The following is an 18,530-nucleotide window of genomic DNA, read 5'->3' as shown; positions in this document are numbered from 1 at the left end:
TCTATTAAAAACTCTTACCTTAAAAATTTAGATATTTCGCACCGGCGACTCGATTCTCTCCACCTCAGCTCACACGCAAGAAAAGAATTGAAGAAATGAAAGTAAACGGGTGAGTTTTATAAAAATTCAATGGGTCCCATACATTTTTTTTATTATTTCTTCTTTCCTCTCTCTTCTTCTCTTTTTTTTTTATTATTTTATATAACTATTGATGCATGCGGCGGCCGAAATCAATTTCTCTTTTTCTTCTTCTCTTCTTTTTTTTTGCATACCTTTTTTTTATAATAATAATTTAATAATATTTTTTAATTAATTAATTAATAATAATTTTTTTAATTAATTTTTTTTAAAAAAATTTTAATTTAGAATTATATCCTAAGTTAGATTTAATGATCATTTTCTACTAATTTATTTACCTCTAAATATTTTTCAAAATTTCTATTAACCCAAATTAACTATTAAAATTTAAATTGGGATGTTACAGAAGGTCCAACCATCTGATGCTTTTAAATCATTGATTTCTATTATAATACTTCAACAATGCAGAATTTATTTATAATTTATAATTTTTGTAATATCTTTGTTAAATTGTAGTGATTAGTAGAGATAAAAATATTTAATTGATAATTACATTTTTGGATTAATTAAATCATATCCAAGCCATAGTAAAATTAATAATTTATCCTGATTTCCAAATCACAAAATTGTACGAGAGAGACTCCGAAACATTTTTTTTTAAAAAAACGAAACATATAATTAATTAATTATAGAGGTTCTTCCATGGATACCCTAAGTGGTAGTCTAGCTACTTACACATTTTGATATTATTAGAGACAGGGCCAAGTGAATGAATATAGATGCTCATTATAATTAAGCTAAGGCCACTTTGCTAATTGCAATCATGTTGTCCTTGCTTATCACTTTCACATGACCTCTTCTTCTTTCTTAATTCCTCTATTGGTTTTTGGCACCAACTCACTATCGTCCAAGTGGCGACTCTAATATATATATTTGTGTAATATATTGCTCTTAATTATTCCCTCCATTTTAAAATATAAGCATTTTCTCTCAACTAATCTTAGTTTAAAATATAAGCAATTTAATACATGTAAATTTTTTTTTCACATTCTACTCCTAATATTTGTTAACCTAGGTATATATGTAAATGTATATTTTACTCATCATATATATCTTTATGGAAATAAGGATTTTATTGGTATGTAAATTTTTTTAAAAAAAAACTATATATATTTTGAACCGGTAAGATTATTATAGATGTATGAATCTGTCGGTGCTTGCTGTAACTTGAAGACAAGAAACCTTTGGGTTTTGTTGCATCTTAATCATGAACATTTGCTCAACAGATGTATTAGCTTTAACTTTTTTAAAAGTATCCGCTTTAACTTTTCCCTTCATCAGTTTTATCAAACTTTCACTAACCATACTAAAACCTGTCTCTATCTCGGCTTCTCCCTCTCAATTAGGATCTCACCGTATCAAATTTTTTGTTTCATGTGAAAATCATGTCATGCAAGTCATCATCAAATGGTTTTAACTTTCTTAATATAAATTTATAATCCCAATCTCCAAAAATAACTAAAGGCTGCAACACACCTATGTGTAATAGTAAGTTTAAATTTCACATGAACACATAATAAATTTATCATAACTAACCGAGTTATGAATAGCATCTTTTTATTATAGATTTGATATCACTTTTAAATATATAAAAATACACGCTTTTTAGAAAATAATGACTCAAACCTTTTTTGTTGGGAGGAGTCTCTGAACTCAGGTGATTTACTGTGTGAGGTCAAAATAATGATTTATTTGGTAGTTAAAATATCTTTTATTTTTGCACGAACCATAACCTAAATGAACTTGTTGGCTGTCTGAAATCCTACAAGGGAGTGTAAATGAAAAATGAGGCTGGCCTTCTGGTCATAACCCCACTGAGCTAAACGAGCTGGTTACGAGGTCGAATTCGTGATATCACTTGATCAATATACAGCTACTTACTCACATATATAATAGATTTTAATTTAATCATTGCACTATGCTAATGTAATATTTTCATTTTTTTTTCATTTTTATATTTTGACCGACTAGACCAGGGATGATAAAAGCCTTGAAAAGGTAAACTAAAGGAACAAAGATGACAAAGCCTTCTGTGAAGCTTGATTCATGATTCATGAGCATATATGCTTTTTATCATGACCTTGGGATTATTATTTAAATTAAAAGTACTTGACCACTTCAAATTTCACGTTATTTCATTTTCAGGATTTTTTTCTTATTTTTTTTACTTTTGAGAAATATGAAATCTAAATATAAATGATATTCTAATTATCTTTTTTCTCTTTTAAAAAATATGAAAGTTAAAAAATATGAATTGAAAACTTTAAATTCATGCAATATGAATCCCTTTTTCAAAAGCAATAGCTTTCTCAGTGCTCCAGCGGCACCATTACCTGTCACCACTTTGTCCTCATTGACTCGCCTTTTTTTTTTTTTTTCAATTGGCAGTAAATTATTTGATTTCCAAAACTAAAGTTTTGATTAATTTAAATTAAGTCATGTCAACATCTTTTCAGGTGAAAACTTTACCATCAAATAATTCTGTATTTTTACCCCTCAAACTCGAGATTTTTAAATTTAAATTATACAATGTTAATTAAATCAAGTGCTTGTTGGTATTTTTGTTTTTTTTCCATCGAAGGTTATATTCCATTTCTGTTTTTTCTTAACTAACTTTATGAAGTATTAATAAAAAGTCTTTTGCACAATAAAAAAAAACCCATATTTCTTCAACAAGAGAGAAGCATGTAATTTTTTTTTTTTAACTAGAGAGCACACATTTATTAATGACTTGAGATTATAAGTGAGATTGAATCCTTGATTTTTTACTTACAAGAAAACTTACATGCTGCTAGGATATAAGGCGGGTGAACATCATTGAAACAATATTATTCAATTTAACATGAAAATATCTAAGCCTCTTGATACAAAATATAATTTCGGCCGCCAGATTGTATTAGGGGTTTCATTTTCTTTCTTGAGTGAAGTATGAAAGAATTCCAGTTAACTTATAAATCACATTTCACCAATGAAGCTCCCAATGAAATTCATAACAATTGGGGTTTTTGAAATAATTTCCTCAACCTTTTTAGCCCAAACACCTTTATTCCTTCATTATTCGATGATCAGGTTTCCTGAGAGAATCTCTCTCAAAGCTGTGGGAAAAACAAATTTTGCTGTTATTTGGCATCTTGCTGGTGGGATTATTTGGAGTCGGGTATAAGAATTTGAGAGGGAATGTAGAAAGTTTATTTGAATTATTTGAGGGGTCATTGTAATATTAATGAATTTGACTGAGTTTTATTTAAATGAATATCTTTCCCTTTGTTCAAAACTGCAATTTCCAATTTGGGATAATACAATTTTTAGTCTTTTAAATTTGTTTGAGTTATCTATTTGGTCTTTCAAATTTTAATTTTTACTCCTTCCGTTTAAAATATAAGGTATTTATAACCAAATCTTACCCCCAATAAAATAGTTACTTATCTTTAAACTAACTCTATCTTGACATTATTATCCCTATTTAATAAAATATTTTATCCTAAAAAAAATAAAGTAATCTATTCAATAGGGGCACTTTTGAAAAAAAAAGATAAGAATTACACCTTAAAAAATTTAAAATACTTTATATTTTTAAACATCCAACATCTTAAAAATTGCCTTATATTTTTTAATAGAGGGATTATCAATTTAGTCCCTTAAGTTTAATTTGATTATTGATTTGATCTTTATTATTTTAAAAAGAGGTTACACTCTTAACGGAATATTAATGGCAGCCATACTGATTAATGAACAAATGAATAATTATTTAGGTAGAAAATACAAAAAACCAAACCATTAAAAATTAAATTTAAAATATCAAATCAATAATTAAAATAAATTTAAAACACTAAAAGTTTTATCATCGTATTTTTATCAACAACATGTAAACGACATGGCCGACCAAATCCACTCATCTAGCTGGAAATGCAAGTGGAAAGCTCTAATATTTCTCTACTTTTTTTTTTATTAGCAGTGGACAATATTATCAATGACAACCTCAGTATTTCGAAGATACTTTTAACATATTTATTTAATACAATTATATATATATATATATATATAAAGACTCAAACTCAACTCATGAACATTTGAATCAAGTACTCTCTAGCTTAAACTGAGGAGTTTCAAGCTCAATCAAATATTCCTTCTTTTATTTTTTCCCTCATAATTTTTAATAATTTTTCATCTATGTAACTCTTTTTATTGATAATATAGACAAATATTAGTCCACATGAATACACACATATAATTATTTATCTATATTTTTATTACTAAAATATTTAAATTTTTATTGTAAACTTAATCCTCATACTTACCCAAGATACTAAGTAATTGGTAGATTTCTCCTAATTAAATTATTACATAAACAAAAATTGAGATTCAAACCTCCAACTACTTACTTAAGTGACAAAAACCTCTACCACTCATCAATTTTAGTTCGCTCATAATTTTTTCTTGGCATGTGATAAATATTTCACTTTTATACTTGTGTGCGTGTATGTATTCATTTTTATATTCACATCATTTCAAAACATAAAAAGATATATTAATTTAATGATAACGAGCCTCACTATGAATCAAACTATTGCATGCTTGGACTGGTTTAGATTTTTATGACATTGCAACTCACTATAGTTATATAAATAGATAGATACTCATAATTACTTATACATGTGTCTGTTTTATACATATTGGTAATTGATATACCAAATATTTAAAATTAAAACTAATTTTTCTCTGGAGAAGTCACATCACCTATGAAGCATGCACTATTTTAGTTGCAATTATATATTCAAAGCTTTTTATTTCTTGGTTTTGCCAAAAGCTTCTTTTCTTTTGCCTCTAAAGCAGAAGACTTGTAAAAATGTTGACTTGCTTTTCCATTTTTTTTTTTGCCTTCCCTCTATTTTCCATTGTCACATTCTTCTTAAACTCTTTCCTTTTCTTTTATTGTGTGATTCTTCTTCTCCGTCTTCTTCTTTCTTCACAGCCTCTCAAAAAATTCCCGCCAAAGTTACTACTGGAAAATGGAGTTTGCCATTCCAAGCTCTAAACTTTTCTACCTTTTCCTATTTGGATGCTTCGCTTTGAGCACTTTCATGGACTATGGATCGAATGCTCAACTCATACCAGAAGATGAGGGTTTATTATTTCTTCACATTCTTGTTTCTTACATCTTAATAGTCAGTGTCTGTTTGATTTTCTGTTAGATAAAATTTAGTTTATCAAAAATCTATTTGACAAGAGTTAGTTTGATAAAAATCAATTATTATTGTAATGAATACTTCATCTCATCCACACAATTAAGCTATTTCATTTTACTTTGATATTGCATAACGAAAAAGGTTTACAGATGGTTATGAACATTAAAAAAACACACACATACTGAGTTTCTTATTATACTTGATGATGAATGGGCAAAAACAAAAAAAAAACTGATTTTTGTTTGATGCAGTGAAAGCTCTACGAGCAATATCATCGAAGATAAAGAACTTGAATTGGAAGGTGACTCAACGTTCTTGTATAGATGGAGCTGGCTTAAATATGAGTACTGATGCAACAAGGAGCAACAATGACAATATTTTCTGTAATTGCAGTTTCGAAAGTGGAAAAATTTGCCATGTTACAAATATGTATGTATATATACTATTTAAGGTTTTATAATATGGATTTTTTCGCTGTGATTATAAAATGAAAATCTTGGGTTCAGAGTACAAGTTATAAATTATTTAATCATGTTTTGGATGATTTTCGTTGTCGGTTTTCACTTGGTTTTCACTTGGAAGATTTTTTTCGGTTTGTTTAGAAATTTAATAAGGTTCATCTTTTAATAATAATAATATTTTTTTACAAGACAATATCCATGAGCTCTTATTGTGATAAATTCTCTTAAAAAGGTTTTAAATGTCATTATCTCTAAGTTTTTTTTGCCTTTGCTTAAATTGTTCATTCTAAATCACTTATTTTACCCTTTTTTTTTCACCTGGGCTTATACTTTTTTTAGAATCTCAGGCTGCACGCCCACGATCTTAATTTTTCATGTTTTTTGTTTTTTCTTTCCTTTCCTTTCTTCTCCGCCCCTTTTCACATCCCAGATTGGGTGGCTTTAACCCCATATTAAACTTTATGAAATAATGTATACATTTGGTCTATTTTTCTATTAAAATAACTTAAGTCAATTTGACAGGACATACTTCAAGGTTACATATTTTCAATTCATTTGTTTAAGAATTGGACGTGCAGACACCAACTGACTAAACATACAATGAAACTCTTCAAGATTACAACTCCATTTTCGAATTAAAAAAAAACTATTATATATGTGTGCGTGCATGTGCGTGCGTGCGTGTGTGTGTATATATATATATATATCTTATTTTTATTTATAAACAAAATTATAAATTTTAAAAAGCATTTGTCATACTTTTTAAATTGTCCCTCATAAAGTTAGTGTTTATTTTCACTAGGTAAATTTGTACGTTTCATTAATTACAGAGATAATTTAGTCCATTTTTTTATTTTAGACATAATTATTATACTTAACTGACTTTTTTAAACTATGTGAATTGATTATTTTTTTCTTATATTTAAAAACAGAGTATCCTAAAAATTCACAAATTGCATGCACAATTGGCACCGCTTTTCTTAACTATTTATTATTGTGTATGTTCCTTTCTTTATTTACAACTAGTTGATATACGACATGGGGATATATGACTATAATATTAATTATAAGGTCATGCCATCACAATAAAATTATTGTTCAAACACATTATAACCGAATTTATTTTAAATTCCCGCTCTTTGTTGTAAGCATTTTATTGATAAGCTTTTTGATATTATGACAGCACAATGCAGAATATGAATCTACATGGAGTTTTACCGAATGAGTTTGGGAATCTTACCCGTCTGCAAGAACTGTGAGTGATAATTTTTCTTTTGAAAAAAAAAATGCTTGAGAATTTGATCTTTAAAATCTGAAACGTAATTAATTTTGATCGATGTAACGTAACTTGTATTATATATTGGTTTTCTGGTTTTTCTTTTTCTTTCTGCAGAGTGTTATACGGTAATCAATTAGAAGGAACTCTTCCTTCAAGTCTTGGAAGTTTGAAAGAGCTGAGAAAATTGTAAGAATATTTTATGTACCAAATGATTTGGAATTTGGTGCTCTGTTGAGAAATAATGGCTCTATGGTTTTGCTTATTTTTGCAGAGATTTGGAAGGTAATCGGTTAGAAAGACCTCTTCCTTCTAGTCTGGGAAATTTGAAGCAATTGATTTTTTTGTAAGAACATTTTATGTAGAAATTATTTTCTTTTTATCTTAGTTGGATTGTAATTAAGTAACACATGTCTTGTTAACATATAGATAGGTTTATATATTGCTTTTAATTTGTGTTTTTTGTTTAAAATTTTGCAGGGATCTTTCTGCAAATAATTTCTCAGGGACAATACCTGAAAGTTTTGGCAATCTAAAGAAATTGGAATATTTGTGAGTGATATAATAAATGTGTATATATGCCTAAGATTGTCAAGTTTGAAATGTGGTAATTATTTTCTTCCTTGTTTATGCTTCAAATCAATGATAGGAGCATATTATAAATCTTCTCCACATCATAAAATTAAACATCCGTTGATGCTCGAGAACTGCTTAAAATCTCTGTTTTATAGTGTCGGATCCGAATAATCTGTTTTAGACCCATGGATCGACCCTTTGGAGGTTGAAAACAACCTCCAGCAAGTGCAGACAATGCCCACTGTTGGGCCGAGAAGGTGCCAGCACGCGTATGCCACCCCCAACTCCTTATGGCCTGAAATTTGGAAGGATGTCTCGTCTGATTTTTCTAATAAGTAATATAACTCTAATTTTGCTTTCACTTAGGATGTGTTCTTTGTTTACAAATTTGCAGGGATCTTTCTGAAAATAATTTCTCAGGGTCAATACCTGAAAGTTTTGGCAATATGGAGAAAGTAGAAACTATGTGAGTGATATAATAAATGTTTACAACCCTCCTCCCAAGAATTTGATGTTTGAAATGTGCTAATTTGTGATTTCAGTGTTGGAATTTGGTAATTTATATTTGGGCTCACATTAATTGTTGAGAAAATGATAAATAAGGACCCCATAAGATCATTAATTACAATTAGGGGCCTTGAATTATTTAAATATCAATAATGAGCATGGTCCTTATTTGGAATTATAAATATATGACTTTAAAATTAAGAAAAGACACTATTAAAACTACTATTCTGAGTTGGAACTACTTAAAATTAGACATTATTATAATTCTAATTTTTCTTTCACTTAGGATTTGTTTTTTTTTTTTTACAAATTTACAGGGATCTTTCTGAAAATAATTTCTTAGGGTCAATACCTGAAAGTTTCGGCAATATGGAGAAAGTGGAAACTATGTGAGTGATATAATAAATATTTAAGCGTGTACACACACTCCTAAGAATAATTGATGTGGTAATTTGTGATCTAAGTGTTGGAATTTGGTAATTTATATTTGGGCTCACATTAATTATTGGAAAAATAACAAATAAGGACATTAATTACAATTTGGGACCCTAAATTATTTAAATCCCACTAATGGAGCATGGTCGTTACTTGAAATTAAAAATATATAAATTTAAAATTAAGAAAGATACTACTAAAATTACTACTATGGGTTGGGACTATTGTTAATTTAAGTTGGGAAAATCATGATCTACATTTTGGAATAAGATTAACAATACTCCCAACTTATAATAGTAATTTTAGTAGTCCTAACCCATACTTACGATCTTGGTTTTTTTAAATTGAGATTAATAATAGTTCCAACCCATAATAGTAATTTTACATTGTCTTTTCTTGAATTTTTAAGTGATTTACCTATAATTGACAAGCGCAAAATTTACTAGTAATTGGTTTCATATTTCTAAGTGACTGATAAATTTTAAGTAATTATCATATATTTGTAAGTGTTTTTTAAAAGTTTCACAAGTGATTTTTAGTTTCATACTGGGAAACAACACATTCCCAAATATGATCCTAATTTTTCTAATTATGATTAAAAATAGTTCTAACTCATAATAGTAATTTTAGTAGTATCTTTTCTTAATTTTAAACTCATATATTTTTAATTTCAAGTAAGGAATATGGTTCATTATTGAGATTTCAATATTCAGGGTCTCTAATTGTAATTAATGATTTTATGGTGTCCTTAATTGTCATTTTCACATAATTATTTTGTGATTTGCTAAAACTGGTGAATTGGTGGTCCTTGAAAAGTTAAAATCCTATTATTAAGTGATCATATACTTGATGGACTAGATATGTGAATCAGATTAGCGGTTAAATTGTGAATCATTAGTCTCAGTGAGACTATAGTGGGTAGATTTTTTTTATATGGCTATCTAACTATGTTAGATTCAAGTATTGTCCATCTAATTGGGGGTAACTTTTCTAAAAGTATTTTTTATATTAACATAAACTTGAATCCAAGATCTTGTGCTTAAGTGACACTAGGACCAAATAGGGTAGATCATTTTCCAACTGTATTCTTCCAACCATAAGTGGCATAACTTTAAAGGATATAACTCATTATAGCTTAATAATAACTATAGCTAGTTAAATCATAGCTCATTTTTTTAGATTTTTTTTTTATCAATCCTATTATTTTCACTTATTTAATTTAAATATATTTTTTTACGACTTTTTAGATTTAAAAATTATTTTTTTAAAAAATTATTTTTATCAAATTTATTCAATATGGAACAGATTTAGAATTCTAAATTCTATAAATATGTTATATATATAATATTAATACTTTATTCTATTTATAACAAATCAAATACTTTTTCTATTTATAACAAATCAAATATTATTTGATTTATATAATTTTATGTTATATTATATATCAATAAAAATAATTATTTTTATATACTCCCAAAATTATTTTTTCCCTCCGTCCTATGCTAAAAATGAACATTATTCATATATATATATATAATAGAATTAATTCAAGTTATTTAAATATTACTTATAGTAATTTCACATAAGTTTTTTTATTAATTCTTCTCAATATTCAATTTCATAGATGATTTGGGGTTTTTTATTTTAATTTTTATTTTAATATTTTGTTATAAAATATTGTTTGTGACCTCTTTCAAAATAATTTTTTCATTTAGTAAAAATTATTAAATATTATAAAAGTACAGGAAAATATGAATAACACCAAAGAAACACAAATTTCAATCAATTATAGTTAAAGAGTAAATTAATAAATACTAAATATGAGTTTAGAAATAAATGAGAGTAGTTAAACTTCGAGAAAAAAGGGGGGGAGATTTAAATAACATGCAAAATATTTTCAAAAACTTTATAAATTTTGAATATAAATATTTATGAACATAAACCTTGAATTTTTGTTGTTCTCGCATTGAGTGTAAAGCTCACTGAAAAATGATGAAATGTTTCTACATCTTTTAAAATTAATTTTCATCTTAATATCTTTTAAACATGTATTAAAATTATTGATAATTCAAAAATTTTAAAATTAAAGACATGAATCTTGTCTCAACCTTAAATTAGAGATGCATTGGGAAACAAAAATAATGTCATCTGTAACATATTAATCTCAATAGTCTCTAAATTAATAAAAATAAAACTATGAAGTTTAAAAAAAATAGAGAGAGAATTAGAAATGGCTAAATTTTTGTCTCTAAATTCATAAAAAAAATCTGTCTCAAATTCAATCTCTAATTTTTTTAAATAATATAAAAGTAGTATTAGAGATGGATTTAGAGATCACTAATTTAAAGATAAAATTTATTCATCTCTAAATGTGTCTCTAACACTTTTATTATTTTAAAATTAAATTTTTAATGAATAATGAAGAATTCAAGACAAATTTTGGCAACACTTTTTTTAGAGATGTATATAATCCATCTCTAAATCTATCTCTATATTTTAAAATATTTTTTAAAATTAATTCTGTATCTAAAAATATAATTAGTCTCTTATGCCATCTCTATTAGATATGACAACTATGCTGTCTCTAATTACTATCTCTAACTTAACAATTTTTTGTATCGTTATTGGTTTATATATGGATAAGATAGATTTGTAGTATGCCTGATGAGAAATTGATGTTTTGACACCTAACTTTGATATGTTGTAGTGACTTGTCTTACAATTATCTAAATGGATCCATCCCAAGGAGCTTCGCTAGACTCTCCCTTGTTAAATTGTAAGTGTACTGATCAAAATGTATGAACCATATCAAAACAATTTGACTGAATGCATTATATATTTTTCTCTTAAATGTGTTTTAGATATTGTAGAGGTAATCAAATCAGTGGTCCAATCCCTGGGGAAATTGGCAATATTACAACGCTGGAGGATCTGTAAGTGCAAATCATGAATAAGCTTATAAGTCTCTGAATTGAGAAATGGCGTTATGGTGTTGTTGCTTTCTTCAGAGTGTTGGAAGATAATCTGTTAGAAGGAGCTCTTCCTCCTAGTCTCGGAAAATTGAAAAATTTACGCAGATTGTAAGAATATGTTACGTTACAATGATGCCTTTTATTTTACTTGCATTATATTGTAACTACGTACGGCATGAACGAGCATTTCACATGGCATTTATATAAGAGATTTTGTACTAGATTCCAAATTAGGAATCGCATATGTTAAGAGTGATTTGATCGTGATGGTTATTTAAAATATTATAAAAAAATATATCTTGATAATTTTTAAATATTGATGACATCTAATAGCTATGATTGATATATTCATTGAGTAGGTGGACTCAAGTAATTCAAATTCATCGAATTCAAATCTAACATATAGTTTTTCACTTTTCATATGCTTTTGGACGTGTTTTCTGCTTACAAATTTGTAGGGTTCTTTCTGGAAATAATTTGTCAGGAGCAATACCTGAAAGTTTTGGTGTTCTGACAGAACTGGAAGGACTGTAAGTGACATAATTGACATTCCTATGATCAGTTCCATGTTTTTTCATCTCTTTTAAATCCTTAAATCTCTCTCATAACATTAGTTTTTTGTAGTGCCTTAGATGGGAGCAATATATCGGGAAAATTACCCAATTTTATTGGGAATTGGACTAATCTTGAATATTTGTGAGTGTAATTTACTCCCTATATCATGATTTTTTTTCCTTCTTTTTGAGAAGAGATACTCCTTCCGTTTTAATTTATAAGACATTTTAAAAAATAATAATATATACTAATAAAATTTATTAAATACATTTTATAATTTTACCTTTTTAAAATAAAAAATAAAATTTCAAAAATATTCCTCATTTAATAATTTATTTATGGAATAATATTAAAGAGAGATAATAAATGGGAAGGGTAATATTAAAAAGAGGGAATCATATCCAATGAACTTCTAAGAGAATTATTCAGAAACGAAAACCAATGCGAAATATAATTTTTTATTGTTAAAATGGTATCAAAGACTTGTTTTTCCTCAAATGGTAACTTATTGTTGGTCCTATTTGTGAATAATTCTTTTAAGAGATCATTGGATGTCATTCTCTCTATTGAAAAAGTGTCATTAATAAAATCTTATTTTTGATAAAGTATTTTATATTTTGAAATGTTTAAACTCTCTCAAAGTATCTTATAATTTGAGACAAAGTAAGTACTACTTTAGTGAAATTTTATTCTTAATTTCATGAAAATTAATCAAAACTTGAACAAATGGTTAAATGATCAATAGTGACGGGAGTGGAGTGAAAATGAGAAAGAAAATTGAACTGATGAGATATTATACATGTTAGAGCAGGTTAGTAAACAAATGAAATACTTCTTTGATCTCAAATTATAAGATAATTTTTTTAAAAAATATAATATACTAATAAACTTTATTAAATACACTTAAAACCTTAAATCTACACCTAATTAATTATTAAATTGATATAGAAAAGGTAATATTAAAATAAGCTTATCCAATGAAATCTTAATCTTCTCAAAATGTTTTATATTTTGATTTGCTGAATCTCTTTCAAAAATGTCTTATAATTTATAATAAAAGGAGTGATTCTTATTCCGGCAGTTAAATTAGACTAAACAAAAATATTAAAAAAGCTAAATGGATTCGGCATTTTCAGTTTTTCCTTTACCACGTTTTAATTTTCTAAATTTCTGTTTTGACTTTTTTTATTTCTGGGCAAGGTCTCTGCAAGGAACATCGATGGAAGGCCCAATTCCTAATGGAACCATATCTCGGTTAAAAAATTTGACTTATCTGTAAGTTCTTCTTACATTATAATTCGTGAGCTTTCCATGGCATTTATTTTCTTAAAAGTTTTATCCATAATCCTTTTCTGATGGAAAAGAGAGACGCGCGCACATACGCACGCTTGCCTACTTACTCTAAAATTTAAAATCACAAACCTCTGAATTGATTATGCTTTTGGTGTTATTTCTGATTCAGGATGATATCTGAATTGCATGTACCAACGACAGTGAAATTTCCTAATTTGGAGAATTTGATTTCCTTGAAATATTTGTAAGTTGAGAAACATTTTCTGCAATGTAAAAATGTGTATATTACAAATGAACTACTTTGAATGAAGTTTATTGTTTTTCATACTGTCTTTTGCTCTCAGGGTGTTGAGAAACCGCTCCATCAATGACTCCATTCCATATTACATTGGTAAATTTGAAAGCTTAGAAACTCTGTAAGTTGCTTTATCCTCATACATTGCCAATCCAGAATCCTCAATCGACAGCATAATTCTTAATTTAGACATGATCACTTATATATTATTATTACTATTATTTTCTCTTTCATTTTTCAGTTACTTTTTATGAAACAATATTTGTATTAATTGCAGAGACTTGAGCTTCAACAAGTTGATCGGTGAAATCCCAAAAACCATGAGTGGCTTGACCTCCCTAAAGTACATGTAAGGGAGCATTCTACGTAAGCATATAACTCAATTTTCATGGAACTTAATTACACTTTTTTACTTGATCTTTATTAATCTTGCATGCAGGTTTCTAACTGAAAATCAACTGAGTGGAAAAATTCCTGAATGGATACAAGAAAACAAAGATAAATATTAGTCAGTACATGCCTTTTGTTTTAAATTTCTTTCTCATTACTATTTGGATAAAAGAATAAATTGGTTTCTAAACTATAAATCCATGAATGTCCAAAACTCTAAACTCATTTTTATATAGTGTTCCTTTTCAACTTTTGAAAATGGTGCTATTTGGCTCTTACTATTAACAAAAGTTGACTTTGACCATTAGTCAGCCTAAAAATGACAAAAAATGATCTCAAAAATTACAAAAAAAAATAGCAATAAAATTTTCTTGATCATTTTTTGTAATTTTCAAGTCCTTTACTGTAACTTTTTGTCTTTTTTGTGTAATTTTTAAATTTTTTTCTATCATTTTCTGTTCAACTAACAGTCAATATTAAATTTTGTTAGCAGTGAGATATTGCTTTATTTTTAAAAGTTGAAGGAAAAAATTGCATCAATTAAAAATGAATTTAGGACCTTAGACGTTTTTGAGCCTATAGTTTAAGAGCTGATTTGGCATTTGACCCTTACTATTTTTATTAAAATTAATTTCCATAAATCACTTCTTTAGTCCTTAAATTTTCCATCATTTGTAATTAATCCACTTTGACTTTCTCTTGCACTTGCAGTGATCTATCTTACAACAATTTTTCAGAGGCATCCGCATCTACCTGTCATCAGTTCACTAATATGTAAGCTCCTCTCTGGCTCTATACTTGTTTAATTTCCTTTTCTCAAAGGCATTATTAATTATGCAACAATAAGACATTATTTTTATCGCGCACAGAAACTTGGCTTCAAGCTTGGCATCTTCAAACACCAAGTAAGATTTATATATGCTTACGGCTATGCCGTACGTTTCAATTGTTATTCTATGACACTTTTGATTCATCTGTTGAAACTATTGTTCATCTTGCTGCAGACGCACTTGCCTGAAAATGGGCCTTCCTTGTGAAGGAAAACCCAAATGTGAGTGTTTAAACTAAAATATCAACGACATGTGATATATACAAATATATATATATATATATATATTCTTATGAGAGAAGAGATCATGATCTAAATCTTCTCATCATCATCATCCTGTATATATGCAGACCATTCATTGTTCATAAATTGTGGAGGACCAGAAGTGGAACATGATGGGAATAAATATGACGACGACACAACTCCAGGGGGTATCTCATTCTTTTTTGGTAGTGATAATGATAAATGGGCTTATAGCAGCACAGGATTGTACTTACCGTGATCTTATCTCTATGATGACTTAGAGACATCATATGATGTTGATTACATAGCAAAAAACACATCTTCTCTTAACATTATTGGTCTAGACTCAGACTTGTACCAAACAGCTCGCCTTTCCCCGTTGTCTCTCAAGTACCATGGCCTCTGCATGCTTAATGGAAATTACAAAGTCAAGTTGTACTTTGCTGAGATCATGTTTTCTAATGACCATAATTTCACCAGCCCTGGAAGGCGCATCTTTGATGTTCTAATTCAAGTAAGTCTCAATATCACCAATCACTGCCATGCATGTATGTTCATACACCTCTTCAACGGATGACTATATATGTGGCTAATTAAACAAGGTCCATATCATAAACTCTCTTTGTCCCTGATCATAAATATGAATTCTAAAAGGACTGCTACTTCATAATGCTTCATCACGCTTTCATGTCTTTGTTAACAGAAGTTCTAAAACGCTGAATATTTTGTGCCTAAATCTTGATAGAGGAAGAAATATTTGCGTGATTTCAACATTATGAGGGAAGCTGGTGGTGTTGGTCATAGCATTGTCAAGGAATATGACATTGATGTAAAAGACAACACCTTAGAGATCCATTTATACTGGGCTGGGAAAGGAACTACAACTATTCCTTATAATCTTGTCGATGTACATGGACCTCTCATATCTGCAATCTCAGTCACCCCAAGTTAGTCAAATCTCAAATTTGAGCTAAGTGCATGAAGACCCTTTTGATTTTGATATGAATCGTAAGCATTAATGCTTTGTCATGTAGACTTCAAACTTAGGCTTTCTGTGGGAGCCATTGCTGGAATTGTAGTTGGATCATTCGTGTTCCTCATATTAATATTATTTGTCCTGCGAAGGATGGGCTTCTTAGGCGGCAAAGAGTCAGAAGACAAACGTAAGATTAAAATCTAAAATAATAAAGCTAATATATTAGTTGATCCTTTAGTATAATATAGTTGAAGATATGTTTTGATCGTGGTTGTTTTGATCTATAGTTTCACTAATGGATTAATTTTGCTTTTATATTTGTATAACTCTTTGATGTAGAACTCCTAAATCTAAGAACAGGTTATTTCTCTTTAAAGCAACTCCAAGATGCCACTAATAACTTTGCCCTAAAAATAAGATTGGCGAAGGAGGTTTTGGACCGGTGTACAAGGTAAATAATTTTTGACTTATCATATTTATATATTTAACCATAACTAAACAATTGGTTAAATTACAGGGTGTATTATCAGATGCTGTTGTGATAGCTGTAAAACAACTTTCATCTAAATCAAAGCAAGGGAATCGTGAATTTGTTAATGAAATTGGAACCATATCTGGCTTGCAACATCCAAACCTTGTCAAGCTTTATGGTTGCTGCGTTGAAGGAAACCAGTTGTTGTTGATATATGAGTACATGGAGAACAATTGTCTTGCTAAGGCACTTTTTGGTAAGAATTTGGATTCTCTATAATAAAAATTATCATATATAGTATGTATATTATATGAAAAAGATAACAAATGAAATAGAATTTAGAAGTTTTCTTCACCTTGGTTCTGGAACTAAGATGTAATTGATACTAATGTTAGGTGATGAAGCACAAAAGCTACACTTGGACTGGCCTACAAGAATGAAAATATGTGTGGGGATAGCAAGAGGATTAGCTTATCTTCATGAGGAATCAAGGTTAAAAATTGTGCATAGGGATATCAAGGCAACAAATGTCTTGCTCGATAAGGATTTGAATGCCAAGATCTCAGACTTTGGCTTAGCCAAGTTGATGACGAAGAGAATACTCATATTAGCACAAGAGTACCAGGAACAATGTAAGTATTTTATTGCACCTTTTCAATAGATCAATGATCAAATTCGGTATATTATAAAGGCTTTGTATTGTTCTCATTTTTTTTTTTAGAAATTGTTTTGTAAACCAAATTTTAAAAATTGTTTTCCAAAATAAAAACAAAATGAAAATATGTTTAATTATATTAATTTGAAGATGATTTTAAAGTTAAAGTAGTCGTAGACAATGGTTAATGATGATGACCTATAATGGTGGTTGGTCATATTTAAAGATAATTTACAATGGTCAAATGTAATATACTTTAAAAATTAAAAAGAAAAAAAGAAAACAATTCTAAGTCGTTTCCTTCTCTTTGTTTTTAAAATAAAAAATGAGAACAATTTTAAAACATTGACATCCAAAGCACTTACCCAAACAATGTTTTTTATTTTTATAAACATAAAATAAACAGTCCCTTATTATCAATAGGTTTTTTCTCTTTGGACTTTGCACATTACTTATTTTATGACTTTGATCTGATTAGCTACTAACATTACATGTTTTTTTATCAATGGTTATATGGCTCCTGAATATGCAATGCGAGGATATTTAACTGACAAAGCAGATGTTTATAGCTTTGGAGTTGTTGCTTTAGAGATTGTTAGTGGAAAAAGCAACACAAGTTACAAACCAAAAGAAGAATTTGTTTATCTTCTTGACTGGGTTAGTCTTACACTTTGCATCTTTGATGCTCAATATATATAAAAGTTTTGCCTCCTTCCAGTTTTGTATCAAAGAGTTCTTCGGTTTCCGTAAGACCAAAATCTAATTAATATGTAAACTCTTGATAATAATAATAATAAAAAGTATTCTTAACATTAAATAAATTCACAATTTTTTCTGAATATTTTTAATTTTTCTATGATATTGTTAGTCCTTCAAATATAATTTTTTTTTTCTATATATAGTGCCTCATTCTTAATGCTTTAATCAATTTTGTTAGGACAAATAACTTTTTTTTTTTAAGTTAATCTACTGACATCGTTGTCTCTTTTTCTAGCAAACAAAATCAATGATACATCTATGTAAATTTATGGTTTCATTGAACTTCTAATGAAACACACACTTGCCTTGCATGTAATTGAAGGCCTATGTTCTTCAAGAGCAAGGAAACCTTCTTGAGTTGGTAGATCCAAGTCTTGGTTCAAACTACTCGTCACAAGAAGCCATGAGAATGCTGGAGGTGGCACTTCTATGCACTAACCCATCTCCAACTCTCAGACCACCTATGTCCTTCGTGGTTAGCATGCTTGAAGGAAAATTGCTGATTGAAGCAC

The 18,530-nt window shown here is 28.3% G+C and overlaps 1 pseudogene; it reads left to right on the top strand.

Moving 5' to 3' along the window:
- The first annotated feature begins 5,026 nt into the window (after positions 1–5,026).
- The window catches only part of LOC129313848 (probable LRR receptor-like serine/threonine-protein kinase At1g53440), a 14,870-nt pseudogene continuing 1,366 nt past the window's right edge, over positions 5,027–18,530 (top strand).

The sequence above is a fragment of the Prosopis cineraria genome, unplaced genomic scaffold (assembly GCF_029017545.1).
Source record: "Prosopis cineraria cultivar Desert tree isolate PC_DT_omini unplaced genomic scaffold, ASM2901754v1 PC6, whole genome shotgun sequence".
Taxonomy (NCBI): domain Eukaryota; kingdom Viridiplantae; phylum Streptophyta; class Magnoliopsida; order Fabales; family Fabaceae; genus Prosopis; species Prosopis cineraria.
This window is presented reverse-complemented; position numbering and strand designations above follow the sequence as displayed.